Source organism: Xyrauchen texanus, chromosome 3, assembly GCF_025860055.1.
Source record: "Xyrauchen texanus isolate HMW12.3.18 chromosome 3, RBS_HiC_50CHRs, whole genome shotgun sequence".
Classification (NCBI taxonomy): Eukaryota; Metazoa; Chordata; class Actinopteri; order Cypriniformes; family Catostomidae; genus Xyrauchen; species Xyrauchen texanus.
Window position 1 is genome coordinate 5223485 of NC_068278.1, and position 26476 is coordinate 5249960.

A 26476-nucleotide genomic window follows, 5' to 3' on the forward strand; every position below is an offset into this window, starting at 1 on the left:
AGGGGCAGAGAACGGGAAGGCTCTGGAGGCGGAGCCAAGGGAGGTGATGCCGTGGGGGGTTTCAGAGGCGAAGACCTGGCAGTCTCTGGAGTCCATGGGGGCAGAGCCATAGGAGGCTCCGGAGGCGGAGCCGTAGGAGGCTCGAGGGGCGGAGCTCTAGAAGGCTCTGGAGTCTCTGGGAATAGAGCCGTAGGAGGCTCTGGGGGCGGAACCGTAGGAGGCTCGAGAGGCAGAGCTCTAGAAGGCTCGAGAGGCGGAGCTCTAGAAGGCTCTGGAGTCTTTGGGAGTAGAGCCGTAGGAGGCTCGGGAGGCAGAGCCGTAGGAAGCTCGGGAGGCTCCGGGAGCAGAGCCATAGGACGCTCGGGAGGCGGAGCCGTAGGAGGCTCGAGAGGTGGAGCCCTAGAAAGTTCTGGAGTCTCTGGGAGCAGAGCCGTAGGAGGCTCGGGAGGCGGAGCCGTAGGAGGCTCGGGAGGCGAAGCCGTAGGAGGCTCGGGAGGCGGAGCCCTAGAAAGCTCTGGAGACTCGGGGAGCAGAGCCATAGGAGGCTCAGGGAGAAGGGCCGTGGAAGGCTCGAGAGGCTTGAGGGGCGGAGCCCTGGGCGGCTCGATGGGCTCGAGAGGCTGGAGGGGCAGAGTCTTGGAAGGCTCGAGAGGCCCGAGAGGTGGAGCTATAGGAAGCTCGGAGGGCGGAGCTCTGGAAAGCTCGGGAAGCTCGGAAGGCAGAGTTCTGGGAAACTCGGAAGGCGGAGCTCTGGAAAGCTCGGAAGACGGAGCTCTGGAAAGCCCGGAAGGCGGAGCTCTGGAAGGCTCGGAGGGCAGAGCTCTGGAAAGCTCGGGAAGCTCGGGAGGCAGAGCTCTGGAAAGTTCGGAGGGCGGAGCTCTGGAAAGCTCGGGAAGCTCGGAAGGCGGAGCTCTGGAAAACCCGGAAGGCGGAGCTCGGGAAGGCTCGGAGGGCGGAGCTCTGGAAAGCTCGGGAGGCAGAGCTCTGGAAAGTTCGGAGGGCGGAGCTCTGGAAAGCTCGGGAAGCCCGGAAGGCGGAGCTCTGGAAGGCTCGGAGGGCGGAGCTCTGGAAAGCTCAGGAAGCTCGGAAGGCAGAGCTCTGGAAAGTTCGGAGGGCGGAGCTCTGGAAAGCTCGGAAGGCAGAGCTCTGGAAAGCTCAGGAGGCTCGGAAGGCTGAGCTCGAGGAAGCTCGGAAGGCGGAGCTCTGGAAAGCTTGGAGGGCGGAGCTCTGGAAAGCTCGGAGGGCGGAGCTCTGGAAAGCTCGGAAGGCGGAGCTCTGGAAAGCTCGGAAGGCGGAGCTCTGGAAAGCTCGGGAGGCTCGGGAGGAGCTGACTCTTGGACTGGCACAACCACTGGCGCTGGCTTTTGGACGGTCATGCCTACTGGCGCTGGCTCTTGGACGGCCATGTCTACTGGCGCTGGCTCTTGGACGGTCATGGCTACTGGCACTGGGACGGACAAGACCACAGGCGATGGCTCAGTGACGGTCGAGGATACAGGCGCTGGCTCAGGGGCGGTCGAGGATACAGGTGCTGGCTCACTGACGTCGGAGGCTACAGGCATTGCTCACTGACGTCGGAGGCTACAGGCGCTGGCTCACTGACGTCGGAGGCTACTGGCGCTGGCTCACTGACGTCGGAGGCTACTGGCGCTGGCTCACTGACATCGGAGGCTACTGGCGCTGGCTCACTGACATCGGGGGCTAACGGCTCGCTGACCGTGGCAGGCGTGGGCTCTGGCTTGCTGGCCGTGGCAGGCGTGGGCTCTGGCTCGCTGGCCGTGGCAGGCGTGGGCTCTGGCTCGCTGGCCGTGGCAGGCGGAGACTGGGGAGCAGAAGCCTTTCCTCTTCTCCTCCTCCGCCGGGCGGACGAAGCTGGCACCGCTGGCTCGTTGGCCGTTGCTGGCACGGAAAGCCCAGAGGCGGAAACCGGGATCGAGAGAGGTGGTTCCCCGGCAGCGAGTTCTCCCAAGACTAAACTCACATATTCCCTCCACGTGAGGTCTCCGGAGTTCGGCAATTCCCTCAGCTGGTATGTTGGTAGCCCGAGCTGGTAGATGGTCTTTAGGGATGCGTCGTCGAAGCCGGTGTGGATGGCAACAGCGGAAAAGAAGTGGGAGAACTCGCGGATGGTCAACTCCGCCTGGGTCAGTTCCATAAGGTAAGCTGCTAGATCCATTTGTGGGTCAATCGTTCTGTTAAGAATGAGGCAGCGAAGCAGACGAGGAGAGCGGATCTAAATGCAGGCTCACTTTATTTAAACAGTCAAACCAATAAACATAAAGGAAAACCCTCAATGGGGAAATAAACATAAAACTAGGAACACGATGAAACAAAACTGAAAACTCGGGCAGGGTACACATACCAGGCTAACAACAACATTCAACGATTGGCAAAGACAGAACAAAGAACCAGGGTATAAATACACAAGGACAGGATGATACAAATGATAAACAGGTGTGAACAATGACACAAAATGGCAGTGATGACAGCAGGTGGATTGTGGGAAATGTAGTTCTAAACAATAGACTGGTGAGACACAGAACACAGGGCAGACAACAGGGGAACGTGACAATATCTGTACATGTTAACTGCAAATTAACACAAAGTATCAATAACTGATTAAAACAGTAATCACAAATGAATACTCAATTGTTAGCTAATAAATAAACATTATATAATAAGATAAACTCCAATATACGGCGTGACGCAGCATATAATATCAACAGCACGTGTTAACTCAACTGCATCAGTCTGCTGGAAGTAGCAACACTGATATCAGTCCGTCTGGTCCACTGTTTCCGATTCCGGGACGGACTTTCTAACAATACACTTTACTCCTGTTCTTGATATTCCAAATCTTTCCATTTCTTCCAACATGTCATTTCTTTCTGCTTCATATTTCCTGCAATTGACAAGCACATGCTCTACAGTTTCTGATACCTGACAATGATCACAAAAGCCAGTTGGATGTTTTCCTATAATGTGAAGTGTACTATTCAGATTAGATTAAATTCTGATGGTTACTGGCCATACCTTATATAAGATTGAACAGGGCAGAGATTGAACCACTACAAACTAGGACTCTGTGTTTTGTTTTGTTCCACCCATTCTAATGCTATCAATATGGCATATAATTCAAAAGTATACTTACATTTAAGAAATTTAAAGTCCATCTGCATTCTGTGGTTAGGAATTGCAACCGCAGAACCTGTATTTCCTGTTATTGGATCCTTTGATCCATCTGTAAAAATTTGCTCAGGGCGTGCTGAGTGACTCCAGTCAGGCTTCCTAAGCAACCAATTGGCCCGGTTTCTAGGATGGATAGAGTCATGTTGGGTTAACCTCCTCGTGGTTGCTATAACATGGTTTCGCTCTCGGTGGGGCATGTGGTGAGTTGTGTGTGGATAACGAGCATAGCATGAAGCCTCCATGCACGATAGGTCCCCGCAGTAACATGCTCAACAAGCCACATGATAAGATGCGTGGATTGACGGTCTCAGACGCAGAGGCAACTGAGATTCGTCCTCTGGCACACGGATTGAGGCAAGCCACTACGGCAACACAAGGCCTTTGGGCATTCCAATATGGGAGAGAAATACAAATAAATTGTGCAGGGATCGGTGTATTTTTATAATATGTGTTCTCCAAGTTAATTAGGGACCTAACCAAACTAATTTAGTAAGTAGTCCCTCCCTCCAAAGCATATCATAAGTTTTCTCAATATCAATAAAAACAGCTATTACAGTTTTCTTACTAACCATTTATTTTCTGGCATGTTCTATTGCTGTCATGCTTATTCTGTTGGTTCCTGTTTTTCATGTCTTTTATTGTAAAAGTTTAGTTCCTGTTTCCCGAGTCATGTGATGTCCTGTTTTCCCTCCTGTCACGAATGAAGCTAGGAAGCAAGTTGCAAGTGATAATAATTTTATTGACAGTCAAAATGTGAAGATTGGGGAAAAGTCCGGGGTGAAGGTTTAGTAACGCAGGGGCTCCAATGGTCAGATGAATGGGGTGAGAAGAGTGATGAGGAGTGCTGAACAAACACGACGAATCCGGGTAACAGCCAACTGAACACGAAACAGGGACAACGAGGGAACTGGACTGGAACTCAGAGGGATCAACACAACCGGACATCACAAACAAATGATCTGACAAGGAGATGAGAAAGTAGTGAGTATTTAAAGGGAATTGAAATGAGTAACAGCTGGTGAAGAGGAGTGATTGCGGCTGAGCGCTGATCACGGTAACGAGTCGTCACGCCCACACATCCACACACACACAAGTAATAAACAAAGCACGAGACAAGGAAGAGACATAGGATTTAAAAACCGTGACACCTCCATGTTCATTTGTCTTGTTTTTATTGGTGTGTTGTTTCATTATGTTATTGTTACGCTGTGTGAAAACAGGAGAAGGCAGACGGGGGTGTGGATCCAAGTGCGGCTTTTATTTGAAACAACACAAAAGAAACAAAACACAGGAACAAATCAAAATCCACGATGGGAAAAAGGCAAACTAAGTGGACTGGAGGATACGGAGGGCAGAGAACAACAGGGTAACCTCGGACGGACAGACAGATAACAGTGTATCCACGAGCGAGCAGACTGACTGACCGGGAACACAAACAGAGAGAGTCAAACCAGACATATGCGGAGACATGGAACGTCAACGAACGACAAAGGGAAGGGGAGAATGCGGGGTTTAAATAAACAGACAAGGCAATGACAAAATAACAGACAGGTGCGGACAATAACACAGTGATCAGGGCTGGGAGTGTGATCCGGGAATTGTGGGAAGTGCAGTTTCACACACGGACAGTGAGACTCAGGGCGGACAACAGGGAAAACATGACATGGAACGGGATCGGTGACGGGTGAAACGGAAAACACGGAGCAGACAACAAGGAAACGTGACATAAACGTGACTAGTGAGACAGAGAACACAGGGCAGACAACAGGGGATCGTAACAGTTATTATCCATTCTAGTTTGTCATTGGTTTTAGTTTATTAGTTCTGTTATGTAATTGGTCCGTCGTCATTGTCTTGTTATCTTGTTTATAGTTCCATCTGTTCATTGGTTGATGTTTCCCATCTCCATGTTGCCACTGTCCTTTGTCGAATATTGTTGGTGTAGCATTGTGTCAAGTTCATAGTCTAGTCATGTTTAATCAAGTCATGTTTATGTTTTGTTCAAGCGAAGTTTAGTCAAGTTCATGTTTTGTTCATTTTTGCCGTTATGGTTTGTTGAATTTCACTATTGTAAATAAACAGCACTTGGGTTCGTCACTCTTTCCTCAAAGTCTTCGTCTTTATTATCCAATGTTGACCTACTTTTCCTAAATACACTTTGATAATTTATCATTTATCATTTATGATTAACCTCTAAAAAATTTACCAATCATTCTGTAACCAACCTTTCCATAATCTTGCAAAGTACAGATGTAAGGGATTTAAGTAACAGACAGTAAATTCATAAAATATACTTTTATATAACTATGCAGTGCTAATATGCTTACATACAGTAAATTAACACAAAATTGAAAAAACAGGCTTTTATAGCAAGTAGCCCAGACGCTTATTTTAGTGTTATACGACTTTGCGTAGAAATTTGGCAATACTACTTTTGTTTTGTCTTTTCCTTGTGTGCCAAAACAGCGCAAACCTGCATAACAGAATAGCATTCTGAGATGCTATTCTTCTCAACACAATTGTACAGAGCGGTTATCTGAGTTACCGTAGACTTTGTCAGTTCGAACCAGCCTGGACATACTCTGATGACCTCTCTCATTAACAAGACATTTCCGTTGACAGAACTGCCGCTCACTGGATTGTTCATTGGAATGGTGAAAAAATTTGATTTCAGTGATTTGGACCGTGGCATGATTGTTGATGCCAGACGGGCTGATTTGAGTATATCTATAACTGCTGATCTCCTGGGATTTTCACGCACAACAGTCTAAAATTGACTCTGAATGGTGCCAAAAACAAAAAACATCCAGTGAGTGGCAGTTCTGTGGATGGAAATGCCTTGTTGATGAGAGAGGTCAACCGAGAACTGCCAGACTGATTTGAACTGACAAAGTCTACAGTAACTCAGATAACCTCTGTACAATTGTGATTAGAAGAACTGCATCTCAGAATGCTTTTCTGAGATGATGGTTGATACTGTTTTGGTGGCATGAGGGGGACCTACTCAATATTAGACAGTTGGTTTAAATGTTGTGGTATATCGGTGTATATATGTGTGCTGCCAACACCAGGCAATATACAATAACATATTAAATAAAACAATTATTAACAAAATAAATAAATAAGTTAATTAATTAAATAATTAAAAAGGTGAAAAATAAAATTACAACTTACCAGTCCGCCCACCCACCCCAGATAGTGCACATACTACTGTGACAAGGAGGAGGGCGGGGCCAGGGCGGGCAATTAGGATGGACGACTGGTGCTGAGTTACCACAATAAAGAGGAGCCGGAGATGCACATAACCACTAAACGTGTGCATTCCGCATGTTGGACTGAAAAGTCAACACAATAAGAGAGCACGTGGAGCTGTGTGTGCATTAAAGTTTTGGTTATGCTGAAAAGCAGATTTATGTTGTGTTTAATTAAAAGTCGTTGTGGTTGTTCACCAATTTCTCGCTTCCTCTTTTATGATAAAACAAGAGACCTGTCTGCCACACTACAAAACACAACAGTGTTTTGCAGAACACAGAATTTATATAATTATTTCCATGTGGGGTCTATTTGACCAGGTTCTAAAGTGTCTTTGTGTGAATCTGACTGTGTAGAAAGAAAGGGGGACCAAACTAGTGTAAAAATAGCTACATTTCCTTTTAGCAAGGTACTTATTCTCTCAAATGGGAGCATTTAGAAAATCTCCTCATAACATAGGCAAATTGAATGAGGCTTATCTTTGATCCAATCGATTTGTGCCGGTTTGTGCCATTAAAATGAACACTTTACTGTATCTATTTCCATTCCTTAGAAATAACAAATATGATTTGGGGCTGTGACGTCACTTTCCACCCCATGTCATCCAAAGGTATTTTCAGCCAATAAATTGCAGCTTTTGTGAGTCAATGTGTTATGTGTCAAATCTAGAATAAAGAACCATGGGTCCTTACATGTAGAATACCCAAAAACAATTGGTAATTTCTTTTGGATCTTGCTCCAGAAACATGAGATTGTTGGACAATACCAAAACATATAACTATGTGCTCCAGAGCTACTTTTGCATTTAGGACAAATTGATGGCCTTTGTGGATTTATTTTACTAAGAATGTATGGGGTACAGTGGAGATGGTGAAAGATTTAACCCTTGACTTATTAAAAGAAAATGTGATGCCCATGTATTTCAAAGCTCTTTCCCATTCTTAATTTCCAGGAAAACTACCCAAGTCTTTCCCCCAAAAATACTTGGGTAGAAATATTAGAGCAACTATATACATTTTTGTATTCCTAAGAAATAAGGAATCACATTTTTGGCTTGTTTGCATGAGTTAATAATTCTTCCAGGGGTGTTTTTGTCAAGCCCTGGGAGAGGGAGGGTCTCTTAGTTTGTATAAAGTGTCTGATTTGTAAGTAATCAAAGACGTGTTCTTTTGGGATATCAAATTTACCTTGAAGTTGTTGAAAAGACGTCAATGCATCACCATCGAATAAATGAAAGAGGACATAAATACCTTTCTTGTACCAATAATGAAATATACCTTTACCCTGGAAAAAATTATTGACTACTATGAGGGGTGTCATTGATGTAGGGTTAACCCTGTTGTGGCAGATTTCCCAAAACCACCATCGAAGCTCAGTCGATTCAAAGATTCCTCAGAAGCGCAAAGTTCTGATTCCAAAACTTGACTTTATTATAAAAATAACAAAGCCGAGATGGTTCATGAAGCATCTGAAGTTACATTTTAGAATCTTTGAGGATGGCCTCTTTGTCCAATAAATTTAACCCATGATATTATCCAATAATATCATCCAATAATATCATCCAATAATATCATCCAATAAAATCTTATACCTCGGTTATTTATACCATTACTCCCTGGCTTAACTTACTTCAGTGGTGGCAACAGCATAACTATTTTATTTTATATGCATAAAACACACTGTAATCACTTCATATGGAATTTAAATGTGTTTTGATCGTAATCTTGACCCACCCTTTTGGAGATTTCAATGTTCCCCCATTCGAGTAGATAGGAGTTGCACGGTCATGATTGGAAATAGCTTCCCATAAGCCTTCCAAAGTTGGCCGCCAGTGTATTGACTTGCTAGAAAGGCGATTTAAACTCAAACATTTTACATAAAAGAATGTGCGTTAATTGTAATAGTATATTAAATAATTTCTCTTATTTCAGTTTATTGGTCACACACAACACATCCCTGTGTGAAGAAGTGTGTGTGTGTGTGATGTCAATGATGTTCCTTTTTTTATCCTTGAGACTTCCTCTTGACGCATGTTTTTCAATACACCCCAATACTCCCTAATTCTCTTGACTTATGCATCTCGATTCATCCCAATACTCCCAATTCCACATATTGTCTGACCCTGTTCTATTAAAACCTTAACTCATTATTCCTTGAAACAGACAAATAATGCTTTTTCTGACTCTATTCTATTAAATAACATACAAAGAAAGGGCCTTACAAAGAGACACAGAGAGAGGCTCTAATTCTCCTTAGAAGCCAAGCTGCATTTTTCCATTGATTTGCACTTTGATTATTAAACTGAGTAAATTATAATTAAATTAATAAATGAATGACTAAATATCTAACATATTGAATAACTTTCATAATGCACTTATTCGTTGTACATTGATTACACATGATCATTTTTGATCATTGCATACTGCATACGTTAATGCAATTAGCAAAAAGGACTAACTGAATGATTCAATGAAAATATACAATATATTCCTCACATTGGGACTTACAAAGTCCCACTAACTTATCCTAATTCAAGAGTGCTACTTCACAAACCAGTCCCTTCACCCATCACTTTCTATTGACCAATTTTAGGTCACACAGTCTCTCTTATTGACCAGATCATGGAACAGCAATCCTGTGTAGCATCAGGACTAAACATCTCCCCTCACTCTTAACAAGAGAGAAGTAAAAGATCCTGTCTCCCTCAACCCTACACTCAAGAGAGAGAATATTGTGTCATAAGCATGAACATGTAAAAGGTTAGTCATTCAAAATCATAACATTTTGATTAGAGTAGTATGAAGATCCAAAATCAATAAATATATCAAAGATATCAAAAATAAAAAGTTATATTCTTTCAATGATTCCGTTGACAAATGATCTTCAACCATGTTACAATGCGTAACGTAGAGGGCTACCACTGTGGAGAGGTAAGGCTAGCACTTACATACCAGGGCATAGCTCACCATTCATCTTCTCAAATATATATTAATTGGAGGAGTCAATTTCCTCCCATTTTGGTCTTTCTATCCATCCGGGAGAGTTGTCATTGTATCGCATTGGACACTGATCACTGTCATCTGCTTGGTCGTTTCTCGGATCAAGAATCAATGGTAACACAACAGAATATTATTCCCCCCACAAGAATTGTTATCCCAATCCTTATACCATTTGTAGCCAACCATGCACCCCTTTTCTTAAACAATTTGATTTAAATTATTACTATTAAAATGTACATGAGTTCAATAAAAGCAAAAGTAAAAGTAATAAATCATCTTTCAATCTTAATTATTCATCATACAGGCATTTCCAGGATTGTTTAATACTTCTTTATTAAGTCAGGCACTCCTTTGTCTGCAAACGGTTCTCCAAACTTTACTTCAAAACCAATCTATAAATAATCTTCTACACAGGGTATGATCACCTGATGGCACAATGACAAAATGCTTGGTATTTAACACTGTGATAAGCTATTTTAGTTAAATGATTATTAAAATGCTGTCGGGTTGAGTAGAAATCAATTTTCAGGCAGTTTCCTCAGAGACAGTTCAAAACATGGTTAAATTCAAAAAGCATTATTAAAAATTCCACAAATCTTTCCAAAATTTCCAAATTATAAGTTAAAGTAAGAATGCTAAATTTGAACTCATTTACAGATCATTAATTTCCATTCAGGATGTATTTCTGCTCCTTTAGCAAAAGTCATGTATCATGGTGTGGACTAACATCAGAACAAAACAAAATATAGAGTATCCTCTTTCAAGTTTCTAGGAAGCTTAATTTAAAACATCACCGTAATTCAATTATACATCCAGATTGTTTTGAACCTACTTTAAGTGTGTCAGATCAACTTTCAACTGAATCTCTAGTCTTTAGTATAAACACTTAACTTCAAATTGCCCTCTTAATACAGTATATACAATATGTTATCATGATGAGGAAAGCTGTTAGCTGTTTCAACCTCTCCTTCATATCACTGTATATAACATTATTGTCAAGTCACATCATTTTCCATATAAAAGAAAATAAAATAAAAAAATTTGGAGATGTGCCTTTAACACACTTCATAATTTGCTCTTGCGATTCTGTTTCAAGCAGAACTTAAAATTTACAACATTTTTAAGTCAAATAACTCTCTTATGATTACTCTCTCCCTTTCCTTACGCTTTCTCTGGAGAAAAAACTTCCATTCTATCTAATGAAACAAAATATATAATCTTTTTAAACAAACAGAAAAGTAAGAAAAAGCTTAAACAGAATAAATTAGTAAATAGGCACAATGGAAGTTCAAACAAATCTCTTTTGTGTTTTAAAATAATTTATCAATAAAATTCACTACATCCTTTTAATTTCTCATGTCTCTTATTTTTTTTATCATAATGTTTCAGCATCTTTTAACAATAAGTTTGTTTCTCTGTTATTATTCTCTTATACTTATCAGCATTTACTGACAAATTCTGTTAAATAGCAGAGCCAAACGTCACAGTGCAGAAACTGTATGCCTCTAAAGTGATACTTTTATAGATTAATCTCAAAATAGAAATAGTAGTACTAGAAAAAGACACCCAAACCTTTGTAGCACCCACTAACATTTATTAAAAGTGAGGGTACTCTCTGGAAAATTGGGGGTGGTGGGGGGTAACCAATCCAATAGGTAACTAACTTTGCCATAAAGTTTGTAATAATTACTCTTCAAATTAATAAAACAGTGGTTAGATGCTGGATTTAAATTTAGACCCTCAGAACAATTTAGACATGGGTATTGAACCCCTGGATTGCAGTCTGGAAAATCATGAATCCAGTCAGTAATGGTGAGAAACTGGTTCCAGAATGAGTTAGTGAACAACATACACATAATGATGACAAAAGAAAGGGTAAAACATATTAGCAAAATCATACAATGCACACAGAAGTTATAAGGAACTTCCTGTTTCACATTTTTGCCCATAATTTATTGCACCGCCATGGCAACACAAATTTATGAGATCATCTGATAAAGATCTTGTGTTACGCGAGGCAAGGAAAGCTTTCTTGTAAGAACCACAGCATTTTCTTGTTCCCAGACTTTGTGAATTCAACAAGAGAGAAACGTGATCAATTCAAGGAATGCAAGAATCTCTTACATCAACGGAAGGTTCCGGCCAAACTGAGAATAGATACTAATGATGGTCGTGGAAAATTTACAGGAAAGATCCAAGATAGCACGCAGTAGCATGTAGCGTTCACTCCGGATCAAAAATGGTGCTATTTTTGTACTTAGCCTGACTTTTTACGGCACACGCACATCGGAGCAACCGGTGTTCGTGTTTACCATCTACAGACACTGCTAAAATATAAGACTCATGCAACAACCAAGCTCCATGATGATCTACAGGAGAAGCTACGCGACCGCGGCTTGCTGCGGAGACCAGGCCTCCAATCCTCGACGTCGCCTGATGCCAGTGGCCAGGGGAGAGGACGTCTTAAGTGGTGTGCAAGGAACCGGTAGCGCGGCAAGAGGGCGGGGGTCCATGCTAGGCTAAAAACAAACTCTAGCTGGCCGGCTCTCCCGTCTATCCTGCTCTCAAATGTTCGCTCCCTGGACAATAAACTAGATCAACACGGTTACATATGATCACGGTTACATTACATCAACACGGAATGGGGCAAGAACTCTATGCTAGTTTCTAGCTACTGCTCATCGCTGGTGGAACTTTTTATCTACCATGGGAATTCACCACTGTCATTATAACTGGAGTTTACATTCCCCCCAGTGCTAATGTTAAGGAAGCGCTCTGTGAACTGTATGGGGCTATGAGCGAACTGCAGAATGCTCACCTTGACGGACTGTTTATTGTCACCGATTTCAACCATCCAAATCTCAAGACCGTACTCACTAAATTCCATCAGTATGTGGACTGCAACGAGAGGGGCGAACACGCTTGATCTTGTTTACACAAACATCCCAGGAGCGTACCGGACGGAGCCCCGCCCCCACCTCGGCTACTCAGACCACATCTCTGTTATGCTAATTCCGCACAAAACCGCTCCAGAAGCAGGTGAAAACCTGGCCAGCAGGAGCCATCTCTGCTCTTCAGGACTGTTTTGAATGTACTGACTGGCACATGTTCAGGGAGGCTGTAATATATGGCGACTCTACCAACTTGGAGGAATACATAGCATCAGTGATTTGCTAAATCAGCAAGTGCATTGATGATGTCACTTTCTCCAAGACCAACACCACACGCCCCAACCAGAAGCCGTGGATGACTGCGGAGGTGCGTGTGCTGCTTAGAACCCGAGATTCCGCCTTCAGAGCAGGCGACAAGGCGGCCCTAAGTACAGCGAGGGCCAAACTGTCAGAGAGGCAAAGCGCACGCAGAGAATCCACAGTCACATCCAGGACAGCACATGTGGCAGGGCATCCAGGCTATCACCAACTACAGAACAACATCAGTTGCCTGTGACAAAGATGCCTCCCTTTAAGATGCACTGAACGACTTCTACACTCGGTTTGAGGTGCAGAACGACGTGGTGGCGAGGAAGACCACCCCTCCTCCAAACGACCAGGTGCTCTGTCTTACCACGGCTGATGTGAGGAAAACTCTATGTAGAGTCAACCCACGGAAGGCTGCTGGACCAGACAACATTCCTGGCAGAGTGCTCAGAGGATGTGCAGACCAGCTGGCAGATGTTCGTACTGGTATCTTCAACATCTCTCTGAGCAGCGCCATCGTTCCAATGTGCTTTAAGGCCACCACCATCGTCCCCATGCCAAATAAGTCTTCAGTGTCCTGCCTCAACGACTACTGTACCATCGCACTCACACCTATCATCATGAAGTGCTTCGAGAGGCTCGTCATGAGGCACATTAAGACCCAGCTGCCCCCTCAGTAGACCCACTGCAGTTCTCATATCGTCCAAACAGACAACTCCATCGCCACCACCCTCCATCTGGCTCTCACCCACCTATATAAAAAATAACTCATACATTCGAATGCTGTTCATAGACTTCAGCTCAGCATTCAACACACTAATTCCTCAGCACCTGATTGGAAAGCTTAACCTACTGGGCCTGGACACCTCCCTCTGCAACTGGATCCTGACTGGGAGACCTCAGTCAGTCCGGATTGGGAGCAGCATCTCCACCATCACCACACTGAGCACTGGGGCCCCCCAGGGCTGTGTGCTCAGTCCACTGCTGTTCACTCTGCTGACTCACGACTGTGCAGCAATGCACAGCTCGAACCACATCATCAAGTTCGCCAATGACATGACTGGTGGGTCTCATCAGCAAGAACGACGAGTCAGCATACAGAGAGGAGGTGCAGCGGCTAATGGACTGGTGTAGAACCAACAACCTGTCTCTGAATGTGGACAAAACAAAAGAGATGGTTGTTGACTTGGAGAGCACAGAGTGACCACTCTCCACTGTACATCGACGGCTCCTCTGTGGAGATCGTCAAGAGCACCAAATTCCTTGGTGTTCACCTGGCGGAGAACCTCACCTGGTCCCTCAACACCAGCTCTATCACCAAGAAAGCCCAGCAGCATCTCTACTTTCATCGAAGGCTGAGAAAAGCACATATCCCACCCCCCATCCTCACTACATTCTATAGAGGGACTATTGAGAGCATCCTGAGCAGCTGCATCACTGCCTGGTTTGGGACTTGCACCATTTCGGACCGGAAAGCCCGGCAGAGGATAGTGAGGACAGCTGAGAAGATCATCGGGGTCTCTCTTCCCTCCATCAAAGACATTTACACAAAGCGCTGCATCCACAAAGCAACCAGCATTGTGGATGACCCCACACACCCCTCACACAAACTCTTCTCCCTCCTGCCATCTGGCAAGAGGTACCAAAGCATTCAGGCCTTCATGGCCAGACTGTGTAACAGCTTCTTCCCCCAAGCCATCAGACTCCTCAATACTCAGAGACTGGACTGACACACACAAACACACACGTGTACACCATCCAACATTTGCACATGTCCAGAGTTGCACTTTAATTCATTGTCACTTTATACCTGGCTACTATGTCCATAGAACACTATTTCATAGTATGTTAAGTTTACAATTGGCATTTTTAGAAAGTGTCATCTTTTTTGCACTATTCATTACAAATGTGTACTGGTCGGTGCTGCACTGTCTCTTACTGTGTCTATTGTCCTGTTCCTTTTAGTAATTTATTGTACTGTCCCATACTTTTTTGCACACGTTTGCACATGCACTTTATGTAGAAATGTAATTTAGTCTGTGCAGTCTCATGTGGTTCTGTGTTTGTCCTATGTTGATTTATGTAGCGCCATGGTCCTGGAGGAACGTTGTCTTGTTTCACTGTGTACTGTACTAACTGTATATGGTTGAACGACAATAAAATCCACTTGACTTGACTTGACTTAACATGTCCACAGCAAGCATTGTCCTTCATAAAAACATTGGAGAGAGTAAGCCATTTGGTGATTTTCATGTTGCTGCCTAGTTGACCTGACTCACTGAACATACACTCGACTGCCCGAGGAAGCTGGGTGCCTTCTTTGTTACTTGTTGTTCCGCCTAGCGGCTGGAGTTTGTTTTGCGTAATATAATTTATTTGGGCAGCTTCTGGATGAATCTGCATGTTTTTGGTGCTTATGCCTCCTGTGGCCAGGAGTTTGTTTTGTGGCATATCTCTTGCAGGACATTGGAGTGATTGGGTCTTTTGTTGCACTCATGTATCGTCTGAATGGGCCGGCTTATTGAACATCCGTTTGACTGCCCGAAGAACTGAATTTTTTTTTTGTGCTGGTTCTGCTAGCAGCTGGAGCTTGTTCTGTGGAGGAACACACCTTCGGGACAGTCATGTGGATGAATTTACAAATTTTTTATGTTTATTCCACTTACTGGCTGGAGTTTGTTTTATAGTAAATTTTTTGCTGTGTAAGTCTGTCTCAAAAAATGTGTATAGAAGCACTGAACTTGAGAAATCCAATGGCAAAGTTGTCACAGGGACTTTCGTAGGCGTACATGGACTGGTTGAGTTTAGAGGGATGAACGCCGCCGGTTGGTGCTGTCGTGTTTGGGGATAATGCACACATTTTTTTTTTCAGTTTGTTTGGTTTGGGGGGAAGTTTAGGGTTTGATTATTACACCAATGTTGGAATGTGGTCTTTATAATATTGTTTTTGACACACAATACATTTTTTCTAATATGTCACATGTCAAATGTTAATTTAAGTGGACTATCTCTCTCCACATGAAATGTGAATGGGCAGGTGCACCCTATAAAAAGAAGGAAGGTTATTTATTTTCTTAAACTTAAGAATTAAGATATAGTGATGTAGCAACATTGATGCTTCTCAGGATGTGTAAAACTCTTGGCCTTACAGATATTTGGAGACTATTGAATGCATCTGGTAGGGACTATAAATCATTTCATAAGTTCATAAGATTTATTATAGAATAGATTTTATATACATTTTTATATCCAAGTCCCTCATTTAATCAGTTGTTGATTGCTCAATCTGGAAACATCTTAGTCTCATATCACGCCCTGGTGAGTTTAGAGGTGTTGCCGCATACGGAGAAAAAGATATCATATAGTTGGTGCTTTAATGTATCCCTTTTGCAAAATCCTGAATTTCAACAAATGTTAAAGGCTGAAATTAATGTCTATAGGGGGACCAACTTGTCCTCAGTATCTTCTGTGGGCATGGCTTGGGAGGCACTTAAGGTGGTTCTTAGGGGTCGGACCATACAGTATGCATCATTCACCAACAAATCCAAAGCACTAGAACTTGTGGAGTTGGAAGGATATATTAGAAGTACCAAGGCAGAGCTGATTGTCTTGACCCTACTAGATCCATGGCTTGCCTCCACAGAATTATTAATTCCTTTGCTAATTTGTCAGGATACAAATTCAATTGGTGTAAATCCAAAGATTTGGCTCTGACCATGCACCTTCCAGTGGCCCAAACAGGGCATTTAGCATTTGGGAATTTTTATTCCCAGCAAATTTGAGTTAATTTTGACCCCTTAATAAAACTTTTTTCGAGCGAAGTGGCTTCATTACATTTATCTGTGATTGGTAAGGTTAATGTTATTAAAATGAATTGTATTCCAAAATTCAACTACCTGCTACAATCTCTCCCTGTAGATGTCCCCTTCTCTTATTTCAAGCAATTTGATAGCATAGCAAAGTCTTTCATTTGGAATGGTAAACATCCCAGATAACACTTCAGTAAGTTAAATAGGCCGATTGACAAAGGTGGGCTAGGCCTACCCAAGATTTAGTTTTATTATTATGCATTCAGTCTCAGACATTTGGCTCATTGGTCGCTTCCACCTGAGAGAGCCCCTCCCTGGTTTTGCATTGAACAGGAAGTTCTTGCCCCTATTTCGCCATTGCAAACCTTTCTTTCAAACTAACCGGAGAGGTTAAGTTACACCCAGTTATCTCGCATTTGCACTAGGTATGGACAGAAGTGTTTTTTGCCTCAAGCAAATGGATGAACCCTAAATGATGTATTAATAATTCCACTTTCTGCTGATCAGACTGGATTGTGAGGCCAGTTACTAACCTCGGTGACCTATATGAGAGTGGAGTATTAAAATCTTTTGAAAATTTGGTTCAACGTTTTAGGATTCCCAGATCTCAATTCTATGGGTATTTACAGCTGCGCTACCTGCTCTTTATTGATTTTGGGAGTAGCATACACCCCCCCTAAAGTGGCAGATACTCTGGGAGAGGTGATCACTGCTTTTGGAAAAGGTCATGAGGCAATGTATTACTTCCAGAGTCCGGGGTATGGAACTTGAACTTCTCTCATGAGATTATGGGAGAAAGATTTAAAATTGGTATTGGAGAAGGGAGTGGGGGGAGTTAATTGTTGACTCAATGCATCTATGTTGTGTTTTTTCTTTGTCAATAAAAAACATTCATTAAGATTTAATTGTAAAAATGAAAAGAAAGGTGGCGCTACAGGGCTCCCCAGCCACACCAATGTGTTAACTTTTGCACAGACTTAATGGCCGACAACTCTTGTGTGCAAAATATAGGGAAAATTTAAGCATGCCAAGCACCTCAAAAACATGTTAATATACATAAAAAGGAATCGTGACATTTAATGCGTTGTCATGGCAACATTATTTAAGATATCAAGAATCCCTTCAGAATTTAACATTTGCACTGTCTTGACATTATTCAAAAAGTTTTGAAGCAATTCAAGTAAATATAAGAGGGATATTTCAATGTCTATTAAAAGTGCCACACTTCCTTCCGCCAGTTAGTGGTGCTTACGACTGTTACCCACAATAGTCACATGAAGTGATCAGCCCGCAAGGCCAAACATTTTGCTCAATTTTGATGCACGATGCATGCTGAAGATATGAGACACTTACTTTTTCAAATTTTTTTGACGTTAATTTATCGCGTCACCATGGCAACATCGTTCGATATATCAAAAATCTAGTCGAAATTTAGAATCTTCAATGTCTTGGCATGATGTTGCCCAGATTTGGTACCTGTAACATGAAATCCCTAGGAGAATTTCAAATTCCAGAGCATGCATTCTCAAACAATCCAAAATGGCCGACTTCCTGTTGGGCGGAGCTTATGACAGTAAGTACAAAAGTTGTCCGGCTTGTTCAGATCTATATGTGTACAACGTTTGGTGATGGTAGCGTGACATGACCATCCTCTAGGTGGCACTACAGAGCCCCCCCCCAGTAACTGTGCCAAGCCCTAATGGCCAATGACTCTGATGTGTGAGAAAAGTTTCTAGAGTTTTCACATGTTAAGTACCCCAAACTTACCGAAAACCTTGAAAGGAATAATAATAACAAGAATTCTTAAAAGAACAAAAGGGTCGGGGGGGTGCTATGTAAGACGTTGACAATGTAAGACGTGTTTTCGATCGCTCTCGGAGAAGGTAACAGATTTGTTCATGTATTGAATAGCACAATCACTTTTTTTGTGTTATATAACTTAAAACTAACTTCCTAAACCCTGGTAAAGGTTGTCCATTTTCGCGGACTACACTACTGCTGTGGCTAAGAAGCGGGCTTTTTTCGGAGATGTTAAACGCGTTCTCCATTCATGTCCTGGAGTCAAGTTTGGTTTGCTTTTCCCTGCGGTGCTGAGGATCACGTTACCTGATGGAGTTTCGCACAAGTTTACAGAACCATCTGCTGCACTAAACTTTGTTCGCATAAATGTGATGCCTGCGGATGCTTCAGGTAATGATACATAATTTACAGATGAGGGCAAAGTATTGGCCTAAGCAACATGGATGGATATTATTATGTTTATTTACGATATTGGCTGGCCCTTCATTATTGAGAGCTCGTGACTACAAAGTGTACCGTTAGGAGTTAACGTACATCTTAATTGAGCATCATGGTCCCTCTACTATCATCATATTGAACTATCCTATGCTGATGTATGGGACTGGTTACGATTTCATTACTGCTGTTCTGTTCACTGATATTTTTATTTTTCATACCTTAAAATTCTGTTACCTTTTCGAGGCAATATTACGCGAGTTGTGTTAGTTAACGCTAGTGTTGTCACAGAGTGTCTATATAAGGGTTAATGTTAAGGAGGGTTGTATCTGTGTCTCGTTTGGGGAGATGCTTTTTCCTTTTTCCCTTTTTTTGCCACCTACAGTGTTTTGCCAGATGTTTTTTTTTTTATCTTTTATCAATATTACTTGTACACTTGATCCAATACTGTCCCTTTAAACATGTCACAGTATAAGACAGGGTACAGAGCAGGAGGCAACAACTTAAGGTTTGTTAGTTGGAACTGCAAAGGGGTAAACGAACCAGTGAAACGTAGTAAGGTGCTACATCATCTTCATCATTTGGTGTCACGATTCATGAATTCGCTGTTTCCTTCATGTCCCGTTTTATTGTTGTTCTGTGTGTGTGAGCGTGTGTTAGTGGGCGTTACCGCTCGTTCCATTGATCAGCGTGCCAGCTGATCTCATTCCCTGCACCAGCTGCTGCCCATTCACTCATATGCATATATACTCATCACAATCTCCTCTCTTTGTCAGATCGTTCAGCGTCTTCGTGGTTCGTCTCGTCTGGATAGTCATCTGCACAGGAGTTAATCCTTCACTCTTCACCAGCCCCCCGTATTTCTGAACTGTTTTGTGTTAATCTGACCGCTCATTAAAGGAGTCACTTGCATTCTTGCTTCCGCCTTTTGATTGTGACAGAACGATCTGACCAGCCATGGAAGCAGCAAGTGGCACCTCCTCTTCGCTGGAAGATTTCATTAAGTCCAGTATGGCACGGATGGATTCCCAGGAGAGAAAAAAGAATGAGACGGGTCGGGCTATTCAAGCTCTCGTGAAGCAGGTGTCCGAGCTCACTCAGCAGTTCCAACTTATGCGAGCTCCCGCTGCGCCACCCACACCGCCCGCTCCTCCTGTACCACCAGAGAACGTCTCCCAGTCAGAGCCCCACCTACCTGTTCCCGAGTCTTACAACGGTGAGCCGAACTTTTGCAGAGCATTTTTAACACGCTGTTCTATGCACTTTTCTCTGCAGCCCAGGACTTTCGCCAACGAACAAAGCAAGACTGGGAGGGCAGCGCTATGGAGAACGGCGGTGTGGGAGAACCAAGATCCATGCTGTACCTCGTTCCAAACACTCGCCACCGAGATGAAAAGAGTTTTCGACCATGCGGTCGTGGGCAGAGAAGCGGCACGGATTCTCGCGGACCTTAAACAAGATGAGAGATCTGTGTCTGATTATTCCATCGAGTTCCGGACTTTGGCAGCAGAGTGTCAGTGGAACGAGGAGGCGCAGTGGGACATGTTCCTGCATGGGCTGGCTGACCGCGTTCAGAGAGAAATTTATGCTCTGGATTTGCCCACTACCCTCAATGGGCTGATTGAACTGGTGCTCCGTGTAGATTCCCGACTCTCCCGAGTCGAACATCGGAGGGTAACCGCTTGGGTATCTGGATCAGCGGAGACTTTGAGAACCAGCAGCGGGGACGCGGTCAGCCCCGTCTACGAACACGAGCCCATGCAGGTCGGGCGAGCTCGGCTTTCCCGGGAGGAGAAGGAGAGGCGGAGATCCCAGGGCCTTTGCCTTTACTTTGGCACAGCGGGACACTTTGCTTTCAACTGCCCGGTAAAAGGGCAAGCCCGGCAGTAAATCAGAGGCTACTGTCGGGTGGGATCTCCGCTGAGAAGACCTCATCAACATCTATGCTCCTCCCGGTAAGACTACGGTGGGCAGCCCACTCCCTCGACTGTCGAGCACTACTGGACTCCGGGGCAGAAGGTAACTTCATGGATTACTCATTTGCACTCAAGAGTCAGGTGCCCTCAGTGTTGTCCTTCTGCCTCTCACCCGCACCATCGCAGTTTAAGCTCTCAACGGCCAAGCGCTTCCCGTCATTTCATTCACCACTGGACCCATCACACTCAGCGTATCCGGCAACCACACTGAAACTATCTCCTTCTATATTCTGGACTCCCCCCTTGCACCCATTGTTTTAGGACACCCCTGGCTCATTGAACACAATCCCAAGATAGACTGGCAGCAGAAATCAGTATCAGAGTGGAGCAGCAAATGTCATGAGTCCTGTCTTGTGTCTGCTTGTCCGTTTGTTTCTGTCTCTTCGTTTCAGGAGGAAGCAGTGGATTTGTCAAACGTGCCCACGGAGTACCTAGACCTGAAGGAAGTGTTCAGTAAGTCTCGTGCTGTTTCCCTCCCCCCGCATCGTCCCTATGACTGTGCTATAGAGTTACTGCCAGGTACATCTCCGCCTAAGGGCAAGTTATATTCACTTTCTGTTCCAGAAAGAGAGGCTATGGAGAAATATATTTCTGATTCTCTAGCAGCGGGGTTCATCCGTCCTTCCTCTTCTCCAGCAGGGGCGGGGTTCTTTTTTGTGGGGAAGAAGGACGGATCCCTGCGACCTTGTATTGACTACTGGGGGCTGAACAGCATCACGGTAAAGAATACTTATCCTTTGCCGCTGATGTCTTCAGCCTTCGAGAGGTTGCAGGGAGCTTCGATCTTCACAAAATTGGATTTACGTAATGCTTATCATTTGGTCCGCATTAGGAAGGGGGATGAATGGAAGACTGCTTTTAATACCCCCAGGGGGCACTTTGAACACTTGGTCATGCCTTTCGGCTTGTCCAACTCCCCGGCAGTCTTCCAGGCACTCGTCAATGACGTGCTGCGAGATATGGTCGACCAGTTCATGTATGTCTGCCTGGATGACATATTGATTTTTTCTTCTTCTCTCCAGGAACACGTGCAGCACGTTCGACGAGTGCTTCAGAGGCTCCTGGAGAATGGGCTTTTTGTCAAGGCGGAGAAATGCTTTTCATGCACAGTCGGTTCCTTTCTTAGGGTACATTGTGTCGTCTGAGGGGATGCGTATGGATCCTGAGAAGGTTAAGGCTGTGGTGGATTGGCCAAGTCCGGATTCCCGTAAGGCCCTACAGTGGTTTCTGGGGTTCGCCAATTTTTACCGGCGGTTTATTCGGAATTTCAGCCAACTGGCCTCGCCTCTGATCGCCTTGACCTCTCCCAGAACTACGTTCAGGTGGTCAGACGCAGCTGAGGCTGCGTTTGCCAAACTGAAAGGCCGCTTTGTTTCAGCCCCCATCCTTGTTACCCCTGATCTATCACGTCAGTTCGTGGTGGAGGTCGATGCGTCAGAGGTGGGGGTAGGTGCAGTGTTATCCCAAAGTTCTCCTACTGATGACAGAATGCATCCGTGCGTGTTTTTGTCTCACCGTTTGTCACCCGCCGAACGTAATTATGATATTGGTAATAGAGAGTTGTTGGTAGTCAAGTTAGCGTTTGAAGAATGGCCTCACTGGTTAGAAGGGTCGGGGGTACCCTTTATCGTCTGGACCGACCACAAGAATCTGGAATACATTAGAACCGCTAAAAGATTGAACTCTAGGCAGGCTCGGTGGGCACTTTTTTTCGGACGTTTTGACTTTACCCTTTCGTACCGCCCGGGTTCTAAGAACATCAAACCTGATTCTTTATCGCGCATTTTTGACCACTCCGATCGCCCGTCTACTCCCGAGTGCATTTTGCCAGAGACCATAATTATCTCTACACTCACATGGGAGGTCGACTCGAAGGTCAAGATGGCCTTACAAGGGGTAACGCCCCCAGTCGGCTGTCCACCGAACCGTTTATTTGTGCCGGAGGGATTACGGTCCGACGTCATCCAGTGGGGACATTGTTCCAATGTGGCCTGTCACCCAGGAGTTAGTCGCACTACATCTTTAGTCAAACAACGATTTTGATGGCCACGTATGACTCGCGACGTTCACAGTTTTGTTTTGGCTTGCTCAGTTTGTGCCACTGGTAAGACCTCCAATCGACCCCCAGATGGGCTCCTCCAACCGCTGCCGGTCCCTTCGAGGCCCTGGTCCCATATCGCGCTAGATTTCGTCACCGCCCTCCCACCTTCTCAGGGTAACACGGTAGTTTTAACCGTGGTGGACCGGTTCTCGAAGGCGGCCCACTTCATTCCCTTTCCCAAATTACCCTCAGCCAAGGAGACAGCGTTTACAGTCATCAACCACGTCTTTCGGCTACATGGCCTCCCGACGGACGTGGTTTCTGACAGAGGACCCCAGTTTGTGTCCAAATTTTGGCAAGAGTTTTGTAGATTACTGGGTGCGACTGTTAGTCTGTCCTCAGGGTTTCATCCCCAGAGCAATGGTCAAACAGAGAGAGCCAACCAGGATTTGGAGAGAACGTTGCGATGTCTGGTCTCCAAGAATCCTTCCTCATGGAGCCAACAACTGTCAATGGTGGAGTACGCCCACAATTCGTTACCAGTATCATCCACGGGCCTATCTCCGTTTGAGTGTAGTCTAGGTTACCAGCCACCAATTTTTCCTAGTCTGGAGTCCGAGGTCGCAGTCTCCTCCGCTCATGCTTTCGTCCAGAGGTGTCGCCTCACTTGGACTAGAGCCCGTGAGACTCTACTCCAAGCGGGAGCGCGCACCAAGGCCAAGGCCGATCGCCACCGGTCAAGACCTCCCGTATACGTCGTCGGTTCCAAAGTGTGGCTTTCTACAAAGAACATTCCTCTCCACTCCGTTTCTAATAAACTTGCTCCCAAATTCATTGGCCCGTTCACTGTCACCAAGATTATTAGTCCGGTGACAGTCCACCTCAATCTTCCTCCAGTGTACAGGAGAATTCATCCCGTGTTTCACGTATCCAAAATCAAACCCGTATTTCATTCTTGCATTAACCCGCCAGCCCCGGTTCCCCCACCGCCGCGACTCGTAGAAGGGGAACCCACTTATTCGGTTGACCGTATTCTGGACTCAAGGCGGAGGGGACGTGGAGTCCAGTACTTGGTGGACTGGGAAGGTTATGGTCCGGAGGAGAGAAGTTGGGTGACTGCTAGAGACATCCTGGATCATTCCCTTATTGATGATTACAATCGACAGGTAAGTTAATCTGGGGATGCCAGGAGGCCTTCCTAGGAGGGGGGGTACTGTCACGATTCATGAATTCGCTGTTTCCTTCATGTCCTGTTTTATTGTTGTTCTGTGTGTGTGAGCGTGTGTTAGTGGGCGTTACCGCTCGTTCCATTGATCAGCGTGCCAGCTGATCTCATTCCCTGCACCAGCTGCTGCACATTCACTCATATGCATATATACTCATCACAATCTCCTCTCTTTGTCAGATCGTTGGTTTGGTGCCCTCAGTGTTGTCCTTCGTATGCCTGTCCGTTATCCATTCTGGTTCGTGTTCCTGTTCGGTGTCTTCGTGGTTCGTCTCGTCTGGATATTCACCTGCACAGGATTTACTCCTTCACTCTTCACCAGCCCCCCCCGTATTTCTGAACTGTTTTGTGTTATTCTGACCGCTCATTAAAGGAGTCACTTGCATTCTTGCTTCCGCCTTTTGATGTGACATTTGGGGGCACATATTGTTTATCTCCAAGAGACTCATCTCAAAACGAAAGACCATCAGCTATTAAAAAGAAGATGGGTAGGCCAAGTTTATCATTCCACATTCCAGGGTAAAGCCAGAGGGACCGCAATCCTTATACATAAATCAGTGCCCTTTGTATGTTTAGATGTTAAAACGGATCCTAATGGCAGGTTTGTCATCGTCTCAGGGAGAATTGGTAACACGGCACTTCTTTTAGTTAACATTACTTTAGACGTTTATTTTCCTCATTGCCAGACACTTCTTCATATTCTATTATTTTGGGAGGGGACTTCAACTGTTGGCTTAATCCTGACCTTGATCATTCTTCTCTCAGACGTAATTCACCCTCAAAATCTGCTCGGGTAATTCAGTCTTTTATAGAAGAATTTGCCGTTTCTGACCCATGGCGTTTCTTTAATCCATGTGGTAAAGCATTTTCTTTCTTTTCCCATGTTCATCAAACATTTACATGCATTGATTATTTTTTAATAGATAATAGACTTATCCAATCAGTGGAATCGTGCAACTATAATGCTATTGTAATATCGGACCATGCACCAATTACCATGAACATTTATGTTGAGGGGCTCAATGGTACGCGCCCACCATGGCGATTCAACACCAGTATGCTATCAGAAAACAGTTTTGTGGAATTTGTCTCCCATCGAATAGATTTTTTCATATCCACAAATAGCAGTCCGGAGATATCTGCATCTCTTTTTTGGGAAGCTCTGAAGGCATTTCTTAGGGGGGAAATCATTTCATATACTTCCCAATAAGGCAAGGTTAAACAAAAAGAAGCGTTCTGAGATAACGCAGAAAATAACAAAATTAGATAATACATATGCAGTTACCCCATCTCCAGATATTTTTAAGGAACGCCAATCATTACAGGCAGAGTTTAATATACTCTCAACAAGTTATGTAGAGAATTTACTGCTCAGAACTAGGTCTAGGTATTATGAAGAGGGTGACAAAGCAGGTCGACTGCTGGCTCTCCAACTGCGGCAGGAATCAATTTCCCACCTTATTCCCCAGATTAAAACACCTTCAGGGACAACAACAGATCCCATATTAATTAACAATCATTTTAAAGATTATTATACTTCCCTTTATACATCTGAGCAAACTGCCAACCTCTCTGACTTTGATCATTTTTTTAGTACCCTCAGTATCCCTACAGTTGATTCTAATTTTGTTGATCAGCTGGAAGTACCCATCACTATAGACGAGCTTGCTAAAACGGCTTCCTTGATGCAAAGTGGTAAATGTCCTGGACCGGATGGATATCCAGTAGAGTTTTATAAGAAGTTTTTGAACAAATTGGCTCCTATATTATTAGACATGTACAACGGATCATTTAATTTATCAAAACTCCCTCAAACCCTTAATCAGGCCTCGATCTCCCTGATCCTAAAGGGAGGTAAAGATCCTCTGGACTGCTCTTCATATCGTCCTATTAGTTTACTTAATGTGGATTTTAAACTCTTATCAAAATTATTGCCGGTGCGTCTGGAATCTACATTGCCTTCAATCATATCTTCAGACCAGACTGGCTTTATTAAGGGTAGACATTCCTTATTTAATATAAGGCGTTTATGTAATGTTGTTTATAACTCCTCACCCCATTCTATCCCAGAAGCTGTCCTGTCATTAGATGCTGAGAAAGCATTTGACCGGGTAGAATGGGGGTATCTTTTCTATACATTAAAGAAATTTGGTTTTGGTGAGAATTTTACTTCATGGGTGAAGTTGCTGTATTCTGCTCCCCAGGCCTCAGTTAGGACTAATAATACTTGTTCAGAATACTTTAATCTTTACCGTTCCACCCGCCAAGGATGCCCTCTAAGCCCACTTCTTTTGCTATTGCCATTGAGCCTCTTTCCGTTGCTTTAAAATCTGACCCATCAATAAAAGGAATAACAAGATTAGGTATTGAACAGAAGGTCTCATTGTACGCAGATGATCTTCTTCTTTATATCTCTGATTTTCCTGTGTCAGTACCTCGTGGTTCTTAACAATTTAAAATTATTTGGTTTTATTTCTGGTTACAAGCTAAATTTAGGCAAAAGTGAGTTTTTCCCATTGAATGCAGTGGCCAAAAAATACCCTTTACAACATA